Source organism: Mustela lutreola, chromosome 10 (genome assembly GCF_030435805.1).
Source record: "Mustela lutreola isolate mMusLut2 chromosome 10, mMusLut2.pri, whole genome shotgun sequence".
Classification (NCBI taxonomy): domain Eukaryota; kingdom Metazoa; phylum Chordata; class Mammalia; order Carnivora; family Mustelidae; genus Mustela; species Mustela lutreola.
Genome location: NC_081299.1, coordinates 90,389,634 through 90,408,367, shown reverse-complemented (window position 1 = coordinate 90,408,367; position 18,734 = coordinate 90,389,634).

Here is an 18,734-nt window from a genome sequence, read left to right as displayed (position 1 = left end):
AGTGTGTCGTTTAAGGCCTTTATTTCCTTGCTGATCTTTTGCTTGGATGATCTGTCCATTTCAGTGAGGGGAGTGTTAAAGTCCCCTACTATTATTGTATTATTGTTGATGTGTTTCTTTGATTTTGCTATTAATTGGTTTATATAGTTGGCTGCTCCCACGTTGGGGGCATAGATATTTAAAATTGTTAAATCTTCTTGTTGGACAGACCCTTTGAGTATGATATAGTGTCCTTCCTCATCTCTTATTATAGTCTTTGGCTTAAAATCTAATTGATCTGATATAAGGATTGCCACTCCTGCTTTCTTCTGATGTCCATTAGCATGGTAAATTCTTTTCCACCCCCTCACTTTAAATCTGGAGGTGTCTTTGGGCTTAAATGAGTTTCTTGGAGTCAACATATTGATGGGTTTTGTTTTTTTATCCATTCTGATAGCCTGTGTCTTTTGAAAGGGGCATTTAGCCCATTCTCATTCAGGGTAACTATTGAGAGATATGAATTTAGGGCCATTGTATTGCCTGTAAGGTGACTGTTACTGTATATGGTCTCTGTTAGATTCTGATCTACCACTTGTAGGCTCTCTCTTTGCTTAGAGGACCCCTTTCAAGATTTCCTGTAGAGCTGGTTTGGTGTTTGCAAATTCTTTCAGTTTTTGTTTGTCCTGGAAGCTTTTAATCTCTCCTTCTATTTTCAATGATAGCCTAGCTGGATATAATATTCTTGGCTGCATATTTTTCTCGTTTAGTGCTCTGAAAATATCATGCCAGCTCTTTCTGGCCTGCCAGGTCTCTGTGGATAAGTCAGCTGCCAATCTAATATTTTTACCATTGTATGTTACAGACTTCCTTTCCCGGGCTGCTTTCAGGATTTTCTCTTTGTCACTGAGACTTGTAAATTTTACTATTAGGTGACGGGGTGTGGGCCTTATCTTATTGATTTTGAGGGGCATTCTCTGAACCTTCTGAATTTTGATGCTCGTTCCCTTTGCCATATTGGGGAAATTCTCCCCAATAATTCTCTCCAGTATACCTTCTGCTCCCCTCTCTCTTTCTTCTTCTTCTGGAATCCCAAGTATTCTAATTTTGTTTCATCTTATGGTGTCACTTATCTCTCGAATTCTCCCCTAATATTCCAGTAGCTGTTTGTCCCTCTTTTGCTCAGCTTCTTTATTCTGTGTCATTTGGTCTTCTATATCACTAATTCTTTCTTCTGCCTCATTTATCCTAGCAGTGAGAGCCTCCATTTTTGATTGCACCTCATTAATAGATTTTAGTTGGTTAGATTTCAGTTTAATTTTGATTTGATTTCAACTTGGTTAGATTTTAGTTCTTTTATTTCTCCAGAAAGGGCTTTTATATCTCCCGAGAGGGTTTCTCTAATATCTTCCATGCCTTTTTCAAGCCCGGCTAGAACCTTGAGAATTGTCATTCTGAACTCTAGATCTGACATATTACCAATGTCTGTATTGATTAGGTCCCTAGCCTTCAGTGCTGCCTCTTGTTCTTTTTTTTTGTGGTGAATTTTTCCGTCTTCTCATTTTGTCCAGATAAGAGTATATGAAGGAGCAAGTAAAATACTAAAAGGGTGGCAACAACCCCAGTAATATATGCTTTAACCAAATCAGAAGAGATCCCAAATCGTGAGGGGGGAGAAAGGGGATAAAAAGAGATTCAAAAAGGAAGAAAGACAAAAAAAAAAGAAGAAAAAAGAAAAGAATTTAAAAAAAGAAAACAAATAAAGAAAAATATAAAAAAGAAAAAATATATATATTAGATAAACTAGTTTAAAAATGTTAAAAAAGAAAAAGGTAAAAGTTAAAAAAAAATTTTACCAGAAGGCGAGAAAAAAAAATGAAACAGAAAAAAATTAAATTAACTGCAAGACTAAAAAAAATCACAGGGAGTAAGCCATGAGTTCTGTGCTTTGCTTTCTCCTCCTCTGGAATTCTGCTGCTCTCCTTGGTATTGAAACCACACTCTTTGGTAGGTGAACTTGGTCTTGGCTGGATTTCTTGTTGATATTCTGGGGGAGGGGCCTGATGTAGTGATTCTCAAGTATCTTTGCCCCAGGCAGAATTGTACAGCCCTTACCAGGGGCTGGGCTGAGTAATCCATTCAGGTTTGCTTTCAGGAGCTTTTGTTCCCTGAGCGCTTTCAGTAGAGTTCTGGAGGACGGGAATACAAATGGCGGCCTCCTGGTCTCTGGCCCAGAGGAGCCGACAGCCTGGGGCCCCACTCCTCAGTGCGCCCTGAGAGAACAGCGCCCAGTTACTCCCGTCTGCCTGACCTCCGGCCGCGCTCCGAGCTTACCAAGCCTGCGACCGGTTCAAGGTAACACCGAGCTGTGAGCTTACTGTCGGCTCTGTCTCTGTAGCTGGTTTTCCCATTCCAATACCCGCAAGCTCTGCGACACTCAGACACCCCCAATCCTTCTGTGACCCTGCGGGACCTGAGGCCACGCTGACCCCGCGTGGGCTTCGCCCCAGTTTAGCCTCTGGAGTGAAGTCCCTCAGCGGAACAGACTTTTAAAAGTCCTGATTTTGTGCTCCATTGCTCCGCCGCTTGCCGGGAGCCAGCCCCTCCCCCAGGGGTCTATCTTCCCGTCGCTTTGGATTCATGTCTCCGCCGGTCCTACCTTTCAGAAAGTGGTTGTTTTTCTGTTTCCAGAATTGCTGTTCTTCTTCTCTTCGATCTGCTGATGGATTTGCAAGTGTTTGCAATCTTTAGATAAGCTATCTAGCTGATCTCCTTCTAGCTGAAGTAGTCTCAACCTGCTACTTCTCCACCATCTTGACTCCTCCTCCTACTCTGAAATCAGATTTTTTAATTAATAAAATATTTTTGAAGAGGTCACCTGGGTAGCTCAGTGGGTTAAGCCGCTGCCTTTGGCTCAGGTCATGATCTCAGGGTGCTGGGATCGAGTCCCGCATCAGGCTCTCTGCTCAGCAGGGTGCTTGCTTCCCTCTCTCTCTCTCTCTGCCTACCTCTCTGTCTACTTGTGATCTCTCTCTGTCAAATAAATAAATAAAATCTTTAAAAAAATATTTTGGAAGATATTCATATTTTACTTTGCATTTATTTCACATCCACCAAGCATAGTATTATTACTATGTAATATGTATTTTTTGCTATTAGAAAAAAATCATAGAGATTATTCATAAATATTTGTTTTTACACATTTGTTTTTTTTAAGATTTTATTTATTTATTTGACAGAGAGAGATTACAATTAGGCAGAGAGGCAGGCAGAGAGAGAGAGGAGGAAGGAGGCTCCCTGCTGAGCAGAGAGCCCAATGCGGAACTCGATCCCAGGTTCCTGAGATCATGACCTGAGCCAAAAGCAGCAGCTTAACCCACTGAGCCACCCAGGTATCCCTACACATTTGTTTTTGATTAGAACAAGTTTAAATTCTTACCTAGGGTTTTCTAGGCAAGGATATATATATATATATATGTATATATATATATATTTGTGTGTGTGTATAATATATATAATATATAATATATATATAAAATTTATATATATATACAAACAGAAGTTTCTCAATATTCCCATCTGACAGAAACAAATGGTAATATTATGTATGATTTTTTACCTGCTTAATTATTAATGATATTCATCATTTTTATTGGTCAATATATTTTTAAATTCATTTATGCTAAATCTTGGTATGCCTGTTTAAAGCATTTGAAGCTTATGGTAGAAATATGAGAGTAGATAATTTAAGATTTTTGAATATTTTTTGATTAAAAATAATATAGAAAATGTAAAAATTGTAATAGAGAAATGAAATCACTGTCCATAACTCCAGAAACCAAGTGTAAACCCCATCAAAGTATGACATATTTCCCATAAGCCATTTCTTCACTACACACAGCTGGACACTGTCTCTTTTTGTTCACATACACCCACACCCACACATGTAAGACAAAAGATTTTTCATAATGCAGAGACAAGCTGACATCATTTTTTCACCTTCTTGCATTACAATTCTTCAAAAACTTATTTTTAATATATTTATATTACATCCTATGTCTGCATGCTAACATCTTTCTTTATTGCTGTATATTTAGCTGGTTTCCAATTACTTACTATAGTAAATAACACTATTATAAACATATTTGATTGTATCTGTAAAAATACAACTGCCTCTGATGCCTTATTTAGTTGTGTTGTTGGACTTATTATGCAATAGTTTGAAAAGCTGTCTAGCAGGTATCACAGAATAAGCTTACAGTGCTTTTTAGATGGGAGTTGGCTTGTCTTGCATAATGGGATCTTTAGTAAGGAAACTGGATATAGGAAGGAGGGTAATCTGGTATTAGGTTGAAAGGAGAACACACATTTTTGGAATCACTCTTTGAATCTCTACTTCAAAAAAATTCTGTTGTGCTTGAGGGAAGGGAGGACCTCACTGTGGGTAAGAAAAGAGTAAGAGTGAAACATCTCCGTTCACTTTAGCTGTAGGTAAGTAACTTTCATAAAAGTAATACATAATAAAGATTTCTATATTATTCTCCACTTATTTCATTTTTGTTAATCTTTACAAAGTAAGAAATATCCAGATAGTGTTAGTGCATTCATGGGAAAATAAGTGAAGGGTCATACAACATTAGCCAAAGATATAAAAGGCAAAGATACTTGGCCAGGACCTGAGTGGGATTGACTGTAGTTTTTAGTAAGAGATCATGACTTTGGGGATCAGAATCCAGGCTACAGTTCCAGTTACTCTTTTTTGTGTGTTTTTTCTACTTCCTCATACAGGTCTGTTGCCTCTATTTTTAAAAATGGTTTCTAATAATGTACAAAAATACTGTGAGTAATGCCATGGGAGTAATATTTATTGAGTGCTTAACATTTACTGAAAATGTTCTAAGAACTTTATACACATAAATTCTCTTAACTTTCATGACAAACCGATGAGGTAAGCATGATCATTATTCTCATTTTACAAATATGTTTATGTAAGGAAAAACAAGTTTCAGCATGCTACTGTGGACACAATGCTGATCGGTGAAAAAGAGCTGGGATTTGAAACCAAGTGGTCTGGCTTCAGAGACCATGCTCCTAACTACTGGTATACCAGCTCTTGGGATAAGGCAAATACAGATAGTTTTTTTCCCATTAAACAAACCATTACAATTCATTTCCAAATTACTTTCTATAGAAATATTATGCATACCATTTTAGTTTTCTACCTGCAATGCAATAAGAGAGCTCAACTCTTTTACCTCTTTAACACTGTGTAGTATGTATTTTACCTAAACCTTGTTAATTTTTTTTTTAAGATTTTATTCATTTATTTGAGTGAGAGAGCACACAAAGAGAGAGGGAGAAGCAGCCTCCCCACTTAGCAGAAGGTCTGATGCTGGGCTCCATTACAGGACCCTGAGATCATGACCTGAGCAGAAGGCAGATGCTTAACCCACTAAGCCAACCACGTGCCCCTAATCCTTGTCAAATTTAGAACTGAAAATTTTATAACAGTTATATTAGATAGTTTCAGCTGCCTCAGATTATAAACACTATTACCATGTCTATTAATTATTTATAGTTCCTTGATGGATTAGCTCTTCTTGTCTCTTGTGTTTTTACTTTTCTTTTTATATATACTCATTTGTGCAGAAGTTAACTTTTAAAAACTGATTTAATCATAACTTACCAAAAATTCTTACTGTTGTATTGAATTCATTTATATTTTACATGCCACTATTTAATTTTTATCCAATATGAATGCATGGCTTTTTAATTTTTTAGCAATATGTTTTCTTTCTAGTTATAAACATAACACATAACACATATTTACTGATGAAATTTGAAAAAAGGAAAATATAATTTAGTAAATAGAAAAAAGTATGACTATTACCAGCACCACCTACTCTAAAACTGTAGTATATATTATTCCATCAATATCCATATAAAACGCATGTGTATTTATAAAATTTGTATTTTACACTATATGAAGGTTTACGTTTTGGACTTTTACTTCAATTATATTATTACATACTGTACTTTGTTTCTTAAACTCTATATACAGATAGATAATGCTTTAATACATTTGCTATTTTGAACATTAGGCTTACCTGTCATTTACACAATCGTGAATAATGCAGTGCTAAACATTCTTACAATTATTTGAGGGCACTTATGCTAAGAATATTTCCATTGAAATGTTTCTTAGAGTTACTAGATCTAAGAGTATGAATATTTCTAAAACTTTGTATACATATTGTCATATTGCCCTTTAACTTTTTTTAAGTGTGTTTTTTAACACAATTTCTAAGACTATATAGGTGAGGGGGATGATTGTGAAAGTGAGTAACAACAAAAGTATTTTATTATAACTGTTTTACTGATTTTTAGAAGGCTGAGTTTATTTAAAAATACATATTCACCACTGGTATTTTTTTTTAAATGCTTGTTCATGTAATCATATATTTACTTACAATATTATTTATATTAATGATCTGTAGGAACTACTTATATGTTGAGTCTATATCAGATAATAGACCATAAATAATATCACACTATAAAATATATTCATATTTCCAAAATTCATAATTCCAAAATTTACATAAATGTTGACACTGATTACGAGGCCTCTTCTGTGCCACTTCTGATCACTCAGTCAGCTCTACTAAATTAATTTCTTGTATAACTATATCAATGAGGACAAGTTGAACTGTTGACCCTCAAGGAATTATTTATTTCACAGAAGAAACTGAAAAGGCATTTTTATCCACTATACACTGCATGGTACCATAAAAATGAGGGAGAATAGTTGAAATAATGATATAAAAAGCAAAAAAGGAAAACTATATAATATATATAATAATTAAAATAAACTATAATATATATAATAATATAACACTATATAATAATCTTTGTGGTAGATATACATATATATATATATATATATACACACACACACATATGTACACACAGCAGAATATTATTCAACCATAAAAATGAATGAAATCTTGTCATTTGTGATGACATTAACAAACCTAGAGAGCATAATGTTAAGCAAATAAGTCAGACAGAGAAAGACAAAATCATTATTTTTGTGAAATAATATGTGAATTTTATGTGAAATTTAAAAAACAATATAAATGAGCAAAGGAAAAAAGGAGAGAGACAAATCAAGAAAGAGGCTCTCAACCATAGAGAACAAACTGATGGCTTAACAGAGGGAAGGGTGTGGATGGTATTGGTGAAATAGGTGATGGGGATTAAGGAGTACAGTTGTGATGAGCACCAGGTATTGTATGGAATTGTTTAATCAGTATGTTGTACACCTGAAACTTGTTTAACACATATGTTAACTACACTGGAATTTAAAAAAAAAATAAGATAAAAGGACAACTAGAAAAAAAGTATATTGAAAAAATTAAGAAAATGAATATTTCTGTTGATAACCATTTAATGCTTTCTAAACTGATAAGACTGTTGATTTAAATTAGAATTCACTCTATTGAACTATGCATAGAAAAGAGTATCTGTTCACTTCACTGAATATGAAAAATATGGGAAAATAAGAGAATATTATGTTGATACTATGTTTGCAATTAAAAAAACTCTGTCTTGAAAAAAATGTATATTTTTCCTGAGACTAACAAAAGGCTAATTATTTAACTAGTATCAATAATATCAAAATTTCATATATTTCCTATAATTAGTACTATTAACCATGATATTTGGGTTCATTTTCCATTATAGATTTCTATAGATTATATTCTGAGGTTGAGTAAATAGTAATATAAGGAAGTAAACAAAGGAAAATATAAATGTAAATTCAAATATATTACCTGAACTCTCAGATATAGAGCCTGCCTTTCATCAGCATTTGGATCAATTATATAACATATTTAGAAAATAATGCCCAGTACCCTTTGTGAAGTAATACTCATTACAAGCATTGACAGTTTTTATAATTTCTCTATCAGTTAATTAGTTTATTAATCATTTAATGAAGTCAGTATCAGATATAATTTTCAGCATGTAGGGGTCCTCCTCTACAATTAGCACTTTTTTGAGCACATTCCAAGGTGAATAGAACACAAAGATTCTACCCAATGTAGACACATTTTCTCTCCTTTTTTTTTTTTTTTTAAGATTTTATTGATTTATTTGAGAGAGAGAGAAGAGCACACAAGCCGGGGTACCTATACACAGAGGGAGAAGCAGACTCCCTGCTGAGCAGGGAGCCCGATGTGGGGCTCAATCCCAGGATCCAGAGATCATGAGCAGAGCTGAATTCAGATGCTTAAACCAACTGAGCCCCATAGGAGCCCCAGACACATTTTCTCCTCTGTCCTCTCAGGTGATAGCTATGGCATTCTAGGAAGATCACTGGACTTTATTTTTGTTTGGATTTGTGCTACGACTTGTCTGCCTAATTACCAGAAGGATAAGCAGATCTCTACATTTTTTTTGTATCTGTAAATAGATCTCCACATTTTTTGCATCTGTAAATTCAAGTAATAGTCTTCCCACAGATTTATTATGCATATAAAACAATCAGGTATGTAATGTGAAAATTTTACACTACTATAATTAAAAATAATAAATACAAATAGAGAGATACATACAGAAATGAAGATAAGTAAACCGGACTGAAAGAAATGTTTATTTTTCAGTGAGTAGATATAATTCTGATACCCATGCTTTGAACTGTTTGAGGGGTGCCATATCAGTGGAATGTTCAAAAAGAGTACGTCATAGTTTTGGGAAAGTTAACAAAGCCAAATCAGTAATCCTACTTGAGAGATGGGAGATTTAAAAAAAAAAAAGGAAGGAAAGAAGGAAGCAAGCAAAGAATGTTAGGAAGAGAAGAGAGTGTAATAAATGGCATTGCTGAAAAATGGGTGTGCAGCAAACACTGAAAATACTGGTGTTTCCTGAATGGACAGAAGGTAAATTATCATCACTCTCCAGCAATAGCAGATTAGAGGTTTTTGGGAATACTTCAGAAAGGGAATTGTTATGGTGAACTGTCAATGATAATAAAAGAAAATTAGAAAGGAAAGAAAATGGGACCAAAAGAGTCATAAATTGAGATTTGAAATCTGTGAAGTGTATAACAACCATTAAAACTCATCTCATTAGTTTAAGTAAAGCAAGTACTATAACAAAATTAAAGCATTAGGTCAGTAAAGCTTCTCAAAAAGTTTACAGTATGGTATGTAAAAACCAAAACAATATAAACATCTAACGTGAATTACAGAAAAAAAAAAAGTCAAATAACTTTCCATTCATTAAAACGTTTTGGTTTGAGTTTTAACTAAATAATTGGATATTATCAGAGCAAATTCATCATCTCACATAGAGGTGTAAATTCTATTTTATTTTAGGAAAGTGCAAAAGTTATTTGATGTTTGAAAATTTTGTGAGAAGAATACATATGTTTTGTCACATAGGGTCTGCTGAAAAAAGAGATTCAAAATTTAAAAAAAGGAAAAGAAATATAACTTCTAGAAGTGTTCTGAGATCACTGATAAAATGCTTGTTGTCACCCTAGGCCACTTTGAAAGGTTACATTCATATGATCAAGGGAAGGTCTGAGGGAAACAATGCCACTCTTTTTGATTTTTCACAGTTTTTTAAAAAAAAAGTGTGTCAGACTGTGGCCTTCATATTGCCTTTTCTAAGCTCTAGAAGTATATTATCTAAAATAAAATAGTCATAAAATTAGTTATTTGTTTTAAAACCAAGTCATATATACTTTGTTGAATTTACACTTGAATCGTTTGAACCACAGATCACATGCAAAATCAGGTTCATCACCAGACATTTTCTTCCAAAATTGCCCTATTTTAATCCTACTTAAAAGATGTGTAAGAGGAGCTACATTTACTGGCCCTCAAGTTCATAAGTACAATTACCAAATACAATATTGGAATATTCAGAATTACCTTTAAATACTTAGAAATACATTTTATTTATTATTAAAGATTTTATTATTTATTTGACAGAGAGAGACACAGCAAGAGAGGGAACAAAAGCAGGGGGAGTGGGAGAGGGAGAAGGAGGCTCCCTACTGAGCAGGGAGCCCAATGTGGGGCTTGATCCCAGGATTCTGGGATCATGACCTGAGCTGAAGGCAGACTTAAGGACTGACCACACAGGCGTCCCTATACAGGTGTCCCTACATTTTATTATTAAAGAACAATCCAACTGCTTTCCTCAGAAAGCAGTTTTTATATATATAAAGTTTTTATATATATAAAGTTTATAAAGTGAAAAGTGATTGATTGTTATATTATCAATTTACAGTTTATATAATAATAAAGTTTATATATATATCATATATATATAAAGTTAAAAGTGATTGGTCATTATAATATCTTTGTTATGAAATTATTAGAACAAAACAATAAAATACAGCATGCAATTTAACTCAACAAATCTAAAAACTCTCATGAAAACAGGTACATATGCAGGAACTTAAAGAAAGAATGACAGAACAAAAAAGAAAGATAAACACAACCAAAATCTTAAGAATTTAGAGTAAATCATGCAATGAGATCAATAGTTATCCTTTTTTCTTTTAGTTTTTATGATAATTTTTTGAAGTAAACTAGGCTATAATCTATTTCTGATTTAGAGAGCCCCACTTCCAAAACAAGTGAACAAAGAGATGCTAGCTTCTTAATTACAGGTAATATTCTAAAAATACTTCTCATAAACCTATTTGCATATAAATCCAAAGTAACACCATTCAAATGAATTTCTGTTCAAACAACTGCTTGAATGTGAGAGGTTGGGGAAGAGGAAGGGGCAGTAGATTTGTTTGGCCAATAGCATTGTTCATACTACAAAAGATCAAATACTGATATTTCATAAGTAGAGATGCTTCTCTTTTTTATGGAGAAAGTCATGTTTTTGAAAAACATTTGCAAGATGAGTTGGATATTATAATAAATTAGTATTACATTTTATCACCCTTTATTTTTTCCATTTGGTAAGATAATAAGCAGATCAGAGAAGATATCCTCTATTCATTTAATTTAACCATGGTCATCACTCAATTATTATCAAATCCTCATAGCAGATTATTAAAAAAAATTTAAAAAGGAAAAATGGGGCAATGAATCTGGGAGGGTAGCTGGTATATTTTCTGAGCTGTCACACTGGCTGGCATCTTATATTGTTTTGATTAAATATATACATATAGGGTAAAATATAATCTCTGATCTCAAGATATTATATATATATTTTTAAAACTGTATAAAATGTTATCACTAGTAAAATTAACATTCACTGTGCAAATTTGGGTCATTTTGTTCACGCCTCTCAGAAGGCTGTGCTGGAGCTATTATCTCTAACAATTTAAAAAAAAAGCCTTATTATTTTTAAGAATTTACTTATTTGACAGAGAGAGAGACAGCAAGAGAGAGAACACAAGCATGCGGAGTGAGAGAGGGAGAAGCAGGCTTCCCGCTGAGCAGGCAGCCCAATGTGGAGGCTCCCTCCCAGAACTCTGGGATCATGACCCAAGCCGAAGGCAGACGCCCAACAACTGAGGCACACAGGTGCCCCTAAACCCTATTCTTTACAGCAGAATTTTCACAAATGTGGGTGATCCTTTCAGTTGATCTCATTTGCAAGTCTAATGAACACAGTTCTTGTTGATCCATACACATTAAAAACAATCTCCTTTCCTTTTCTGATGAAGGATCAAATTCCTTCATCAAATTGTCTGAACGCTGAACTTAAAAATCAAAGCTCCAGAAAATTTGACATTATTCCTTTACTGTGCATTTGTTTAATTGTTGAAAAGCATTTGTTGAGTAGGTTCTCTGCAGGAGGCACTGGAGTAAGAACAGGGAACTGAGCAGTGACAATGACAGGCTCTGGCTCTGAACTTCTCTGCTGAACTAGATTGTCATGCAGATTAAAACAAGAGGACAGTATGGTGTGGCTGACATAAAGGCTTAGGTGAGTTGCGCTAGGGTGCATGCAGGAAGAAGCACTATTTCTCTTAAAGGACTTTGGGGGGATGGTAATCAAAGTTTAGTGCAGCGTCAAATCCTTCTTACTGGGCAGCTGTCACCTGTCAGTCAGTGTAAAAGTCAAAGCATCTTTTGGTAAAAGACGGTAAAAATTATATAGAAGTTAGAAGCAGAAACAAAACTGAGATGAGAGTACTACCATATGGAAAGTGGAAAACTACTAGAAAATGTAATAATGAGGAGGTTCCTACGGATGGAAAAAAAACTGCTGAGATCTATACTTTCAACGCAGCTTTGTAGAGAGTGAAAACACATGGGCGGACTTTACAAGCAAGCGACATTCTATAGAATGGAGGCAAAATCGAGAATATAAAGAGTAAAGACTGCAGATTGTGACAGGTCAGTTCCAGGACGGTTCCCCTTTCTTCTCTCTGGAATCTACTAGTAATTCCTTTTGAGATGAAAATATTTATAAGTATTGGTTAAAGAAATGTATTGCTGCTGTGCCATTAAAACTGAACTTAAGTAATCAAAATCTAAATCATATATTTTTTTAAGTCTTTATTTATGTAATCTATAAACCCTACATTGGGCTCAAACTCACGACCCCACGATCGATAGAGCTAGCCAGGCATCCCTAAGCCATATTATCTTGAAGGCAAATAATATTTAATGAGAGATTATCATTGAACTAAAAAGTCTTGAAAATAATCAGAAGTTAAAGATTTTGTAGGACATGTATATCTATTCTGTCTTTGAACTGTTGTTGTTGTGTTAAGAAAGCATTCTATTTGAACTGTGTTCAAGCGTAAGAAGCCAGAAAGAGGTTACCTGGAAGGAGATTACCTGATTCTTAAAAATTTATTTAGGAAGTTCTATAGATTCAGATATCACAGTGGTATTTTAATGGATATACTTTATGTGTGTACGCACAGTGAGGAGTGAGATCAAATATAGTGTCCTAATATAAATGAAATTATAAATTTGAAGGGTAAATAAAAAACCATTAACAAATTAGGATGCATAGATTAGGTGATGATAGGAATACAAAACACATTGACAAACCCAAATTATTTGTAACACATAGGTATTTATAGAGGACGGTTTTTCTTCGTGTAGTTAGGCAACTCTCAGTGCCCTTTCCAAAGGTCAGCAACTCCCAGGAAGATGGATTATATATAGGTAGAACAATCTGGCATCTGTTATGTTTAAATTCCTGCTAACACTAATAAGATTATCTCTGCCCTTTTCCTCCATTTCCAAATAGTTTTGGAGACCACATTTTAAGAGAAATGTTCAGAGTATAGCTTATTTGCAAAGAATATTCCCCTTTCCTATTATTCGATAATGAGTTCAGGTATTTTACAAGAAGCATTAGTTAAAACAAAGCCCTTTTGGAAATGAAGAAAGCACTGGAGTATAAAGGGCATTTCTCAATTTCTAACTGAGCTCCATTATGTTTTGGTTGGAAAAGCATTTGCACAATAGCTATATTAACCTCCTTTATATTTAGAACAGTATAAGTAACTACAAATAATCAATCCCTTTACAAACAAAATAAGGTGCCTTATCAGTAATGTTTGGTTTCCCTAGGGGCTCACTTAGTAGGTGAGACCTGCCATGGACTACTGGTCATGCTTTTATCCTTTGTGAGTTTTTAAGGTACTCTGATTGTGCAATACAAAACAATACATCACTTGCAAAAGTGGGCTTGCTTATTGAATGAAAGCTGAAGTGATGACTATTTTCTCTTCATGCAAAAGCTTGGGTTAAATAAAATCATCATGAAAAATTTAGTTAGTAGACAAACAAAAGCCAGTACAATTTCATTTCCCATGTATATGGAGACTTAAAGTGGACAGAACATTCATTGTGGGATACAGATTGATATTAGAAAGAACGTGAATAGAAATATCTCTTTTACAGAACACATATTATGAATGATAATGTGTATAAAGTGAAATGAGAAATCATAAAGACTGTACTTAATTTACTCCAAGAAATCTTTTTAAACAATTTAAAATAGCAAGTGCTAATTTATCCACTAAGACTATTACACTATCTAATAGCAACTGGTTTGTTGGAAGAAGTCCCTTGAAAATAAACAAAATCATAACTATATTACTTGCTAATCACTTATGAAAATAGTGAGATTGATAATGAAGATATTAACTTAGATAAAAATTATTCTGAATTCTAATTTCATGGTTGTGTATTTTAAGCATTGCTGGAAGTAAATTCTGCCCACATTCTTATATTTTTCACTTATATTTTTATAGTAAAATTTTATTTTCAAGCTCTAAATTTTAACCATACTTTGAGGTAATTAAAAATTAACAATGACTTGATTTTTATGGCTCTGATATCTCCATATGGAGAGAGAGAGAAGCAGGTTCCTGCTTCTCTCTCCCAAGGAGCCCAGACATGGGGCTCGATCCCAGGCCCCTGAGATCATGACTTGAGCCAAAGGCAGACGCTTAGCTGACTGAGCCACCCAGGTGCCTTCTTTATGTATTTTAATAATGACTTCTGCAAAATTTCTCATTCTGAGCTATGTGAGATGCTCAATACTAATTGATAAAATTTGCATTTTTAAAGAATCAGTCATATAACTGACCAACTTAAATGTTACATGAAGACCATTGCTATGGATGGGTTAATGTTAACCTGAAATAATCTAGTGATTATCTGTATCATATAGCACATTATTAAGTCAAATAGCTGAACAAATTACAAAATATGAATGCTGAAAATCAGAGATGCTTGTGCCCTTCTGTAATGTTTAAAATTAAAACTGACCATGTTTAAGAAGAAAAATAATAACATGCTAATAAAATAAATTTAAAGAATAAGTAATGAATAGTATACTACGAGAAGTACAAAGTGACAGGTTATAAAGTTTGGTGGCCTAGTATTGGGGAAAAAAATAATTTTTGTGTCATAGTGGACTGTAACCTTCAAGTGTTTCAATAATAAGGAGTGGCTGGTGATGAAAAAACATGACATTCGATAGCATTAACGACTAATGTAATAGGAAATTGATTTCTTAACACCTTTCCCTTTGCATAGTGTCTTTTCCCTCAATTTGAAAGAGAATCAATATGTGAATATCTGAGCATATGAGAGGCAGCCAAGTGCAAAGAAAATGCTCTTCAATTAGCAATTAGATGATGGGATTTCTTAACCTAATTGCACCACAAATGAGTTGTATGACCTTGGGCAAGTCATTTGGTCTTTCCAAGGTTTACGTTTCTCATCCACAAAAGTAAATGGTATCTAAGGCCCAGGACTAAATTTCTGCAACTGAAATCTGGAATAAATTCAAATCAAAAAAAGAGTATTAAATGCACTAAATGTCCTTTAATGATGTTTCCCAAACCATTTTCTACTGAAGGCCATTTTTCTTTTTGTAATAACTAATCTTTGTTAAAGTTTAATTTGGAGTAAGCACTCTTCTTAATGAATGCTCACAGAACTCTAGAAGACCAGTAGTGCTATTATTTCACATTATAAATGAGAAAAACAATCCAGAGGGAGTCTAAATAATTTGCCTTGGTTTTCTGTGCTAGTGAGCAGTCAAACTAGGACTCAATGCCAGATGGTTTAATAATCTGTAACTGTAAGCATTATCCACATTCTAAACTATGTATTTTTGCTGAAATGAACTTGGGAAACACAGATTTCTATAGAACAAAATCAGTTGGATACAAAATATTTTGGAATGTTTAAGATTTATTTTGAATACCCAAGAGGGACATCATATGCGGGACAGCCTACATTTATTTTGACCATGGAAACTGTACAAAAAGGAATAGTGGACATGTCAAAAGAAGTTCTGAAAAACAATTTGGAAAATGTTAATTCTTGACTCTTAGCAGACATCAAATGGTATTTTTATTCAAAAAGACTTCTACAGAAAATAATTTCTTAAGTAATTTGAGGAAGTAGTAGTAAAGATGGAAAAAAAAAGATCTCTATGGGATTTACTTTTCCATAAAATTCCCACTTTTCATTTTTCCCTTTTTTATTGCATGTTAATGTAAGAAGTCTTACCAGTGAATTAAAGATGTGTTTATCCCTCTCCCAACTCTCTCTCTCTAATAAATAAATAAATCTTAAAATAAAAGAATTAAAAAAAAAAGGCGACACCTGGGTGGCTCAGTTGGTTAAGCATCTGACTCTTGATTTTGGCTCAGGTCCTGATCTCAGGGTCATGAGAGAAAGTCCCTGATGGCACTCCAGTGCTCACTGGGGAGTCTGCTTGAGATTCTCTCTCTCCCTCTCCCCTTCTCCCTCCCCCACTGCACATAAACACACACACACTCTCAAATAAAAGAAAATATCTTTAAGAAAAGGATATGTTCATCAAGGGAAAACTGGTTGGCTGTGAGTTCAATGTTAATGAATCAACAATGCCATACATCTAGCAAAAGAAGACAGATTTTTTAAAAAGTGCAATACATAACATTTTTGTGAGCTGAAATACAAAGAAATTTATAGACATGCTACCCAGGATAAAGAAAATGTTAAACTCTTCCTGGCTACTTCTGGTGGGATCCTATGTTTCAAATGGTAATATGGCATGGTGAATGTTAAACTCTCAGGCAAGGCAGGTTATGCATATTGGGAAGCTATGGAAAAAAATGTAAATACCTTCTAAACGATATACAGGGAAATAGTTGTGCAGCACAGCAGATTTTCAATGTTGATGAGAATGGCTTGTTTTATAAAACTCCACCAGAGGATTCTGTACTGCAAATAGCATTTCAGTAGACAAAAAGCTGTGACCGGAGGCTCTCAAGAACCTGATCCTGTTTTTTCCTAGAAGGAATAGTTCGCTATTTGCTAATTCAGTGTTCATGGCAACTTTGTAGTAGATAAATACTACAATCAATGAGAATCAACCATATATCTTTTAAAATTTTGTTTTCAGGTACTTCCCTGAAGGTACAAGTCCAGAACGGTAGAAAGAAGCCCTGCAAATAAATGCTGAGGTAATTTTTGAAACCACAACATCACTGCTATAGATTCCCAATGGCGAAAAAAGAAAAAAAAAGTGGTATATAGTGTAGTAGGCAGACTTTCCCCATTCCAAAAATGACCTATTTATAGTAGGCTTAGGGAACAAAGGTGCCACTTCTGAGATCTCAAAGGAAATTTTTGAGAGAAAACCCATGACATAAAAATCGGGATTCTTTAAATAATGTGAATAGAAAGAAGACCCTCTCCTCCCTTAAGATAGGTTCCTGGACAGGAAAGCTCCAATGTGGGAGAATATGACAGGATGGATCTTAAGCATGAATAAGATACTGAGATTCACTGGACATACTTGGGAAATTTAGGAGCTGAATTTATTCTTTATGCAAATATTCAATAAAATTTAAATTATTTTCATTCATCTGATACAATCAATCATGTTAGCAGGTTCTACACTTTAGGAAAGCTTGTAGAATCTAGGACTATAGCAACAGAAGACATGAGATTTTATGTCATAGAGAGACTGCTATATATATAACCTAGTACTGTAAATGTAAACTTTAAGGAAAAGCAGTTATTTGGAAAAGCAGATCTCTGAAAGAAAGGGGTACAGATTTCAGATATACATATGATTATTGACACAGCTATGAAGAATTATAGCTATTAATATATATGAATATATACTATTATATATAATACTTAATATTTACATATTTTATATATATATATTTATCTATATGAATCACAATATATAGATTTGGTAGTTAGCTTCACATAAGGATTGTTGAACACAAAAGTGTATATGAATCTCCAAGGCAGGATGTATAAGGAATGAGTGTCAGCGGCAATAACTTGGGAAATGTCCACATGTTGGGAATTTGTAGACAAGGATAATTTAGCAAAACAGAAGCCATATCATAATGCTATGAAGAAAGTAAGGTAGAATGTAATGATGTGACCATGTAGACTGGATGTCATCATTAATGTGATTTTCCCATTAACAGAAGTAACAGGCTGAAATAAGATGTGTTATATTTAAGACAATCAGCGTGCCTCACAAAAACAAAAAGGAACGAACATTATATGGAACACCTTGATAGGGAGGTGGGTGGAGGAATGAGAAAAACAGTGATCTAAGCAAAACCAATCCTCCCATGCTTCCACAGCATATATACTTATACTTTGAAAAATAATTTCATTTATATTAAATATTTTGTTTAGATTCTGATAACAGGAAAAAAAAAAACTAAGTGACCTAGATAATATCAATACTTATATTACCATAGGGGGAAAAAACCTGAGGCAGAGACACTAAGACACTAAGTGAACTGTTTCAGGATACACAGTACAGTCAGGGTGTGAATGCAAGCCATTTCAAATACTCAGCATGAGTTCTTACTCTGTTTTAAAGCCTACTCATCTAAGTTGGGATATTGGTGTGTAAAATTTCCCCCTCTAAAGACTGATTGATTGACTGATTGAAGTAAATTTTTTTTTTTAGTAGTTTCAGGATCACAGCAAAATTGAGGGGAAAGTACAGAGATTTCCTATATAGTCTTTCTAGCATCTCTATCAACATTCTCCACCAGAGTTGTAAAATTGTTACAAGAGATGAATCAATACTGACACATTGTTCATATCCAGAGTCCATACTTTACATTAGATTTCACTAGATGTTACACCTTGCATGGATTTGAACAAATGTGCAATAGAATATATCCACCATTATAGCATCATATAGTTTCATGGCTCTAACAATTCTCTGTGCTCTGCCTGTTCATCTTTCCCTCACCTTAACCTTTA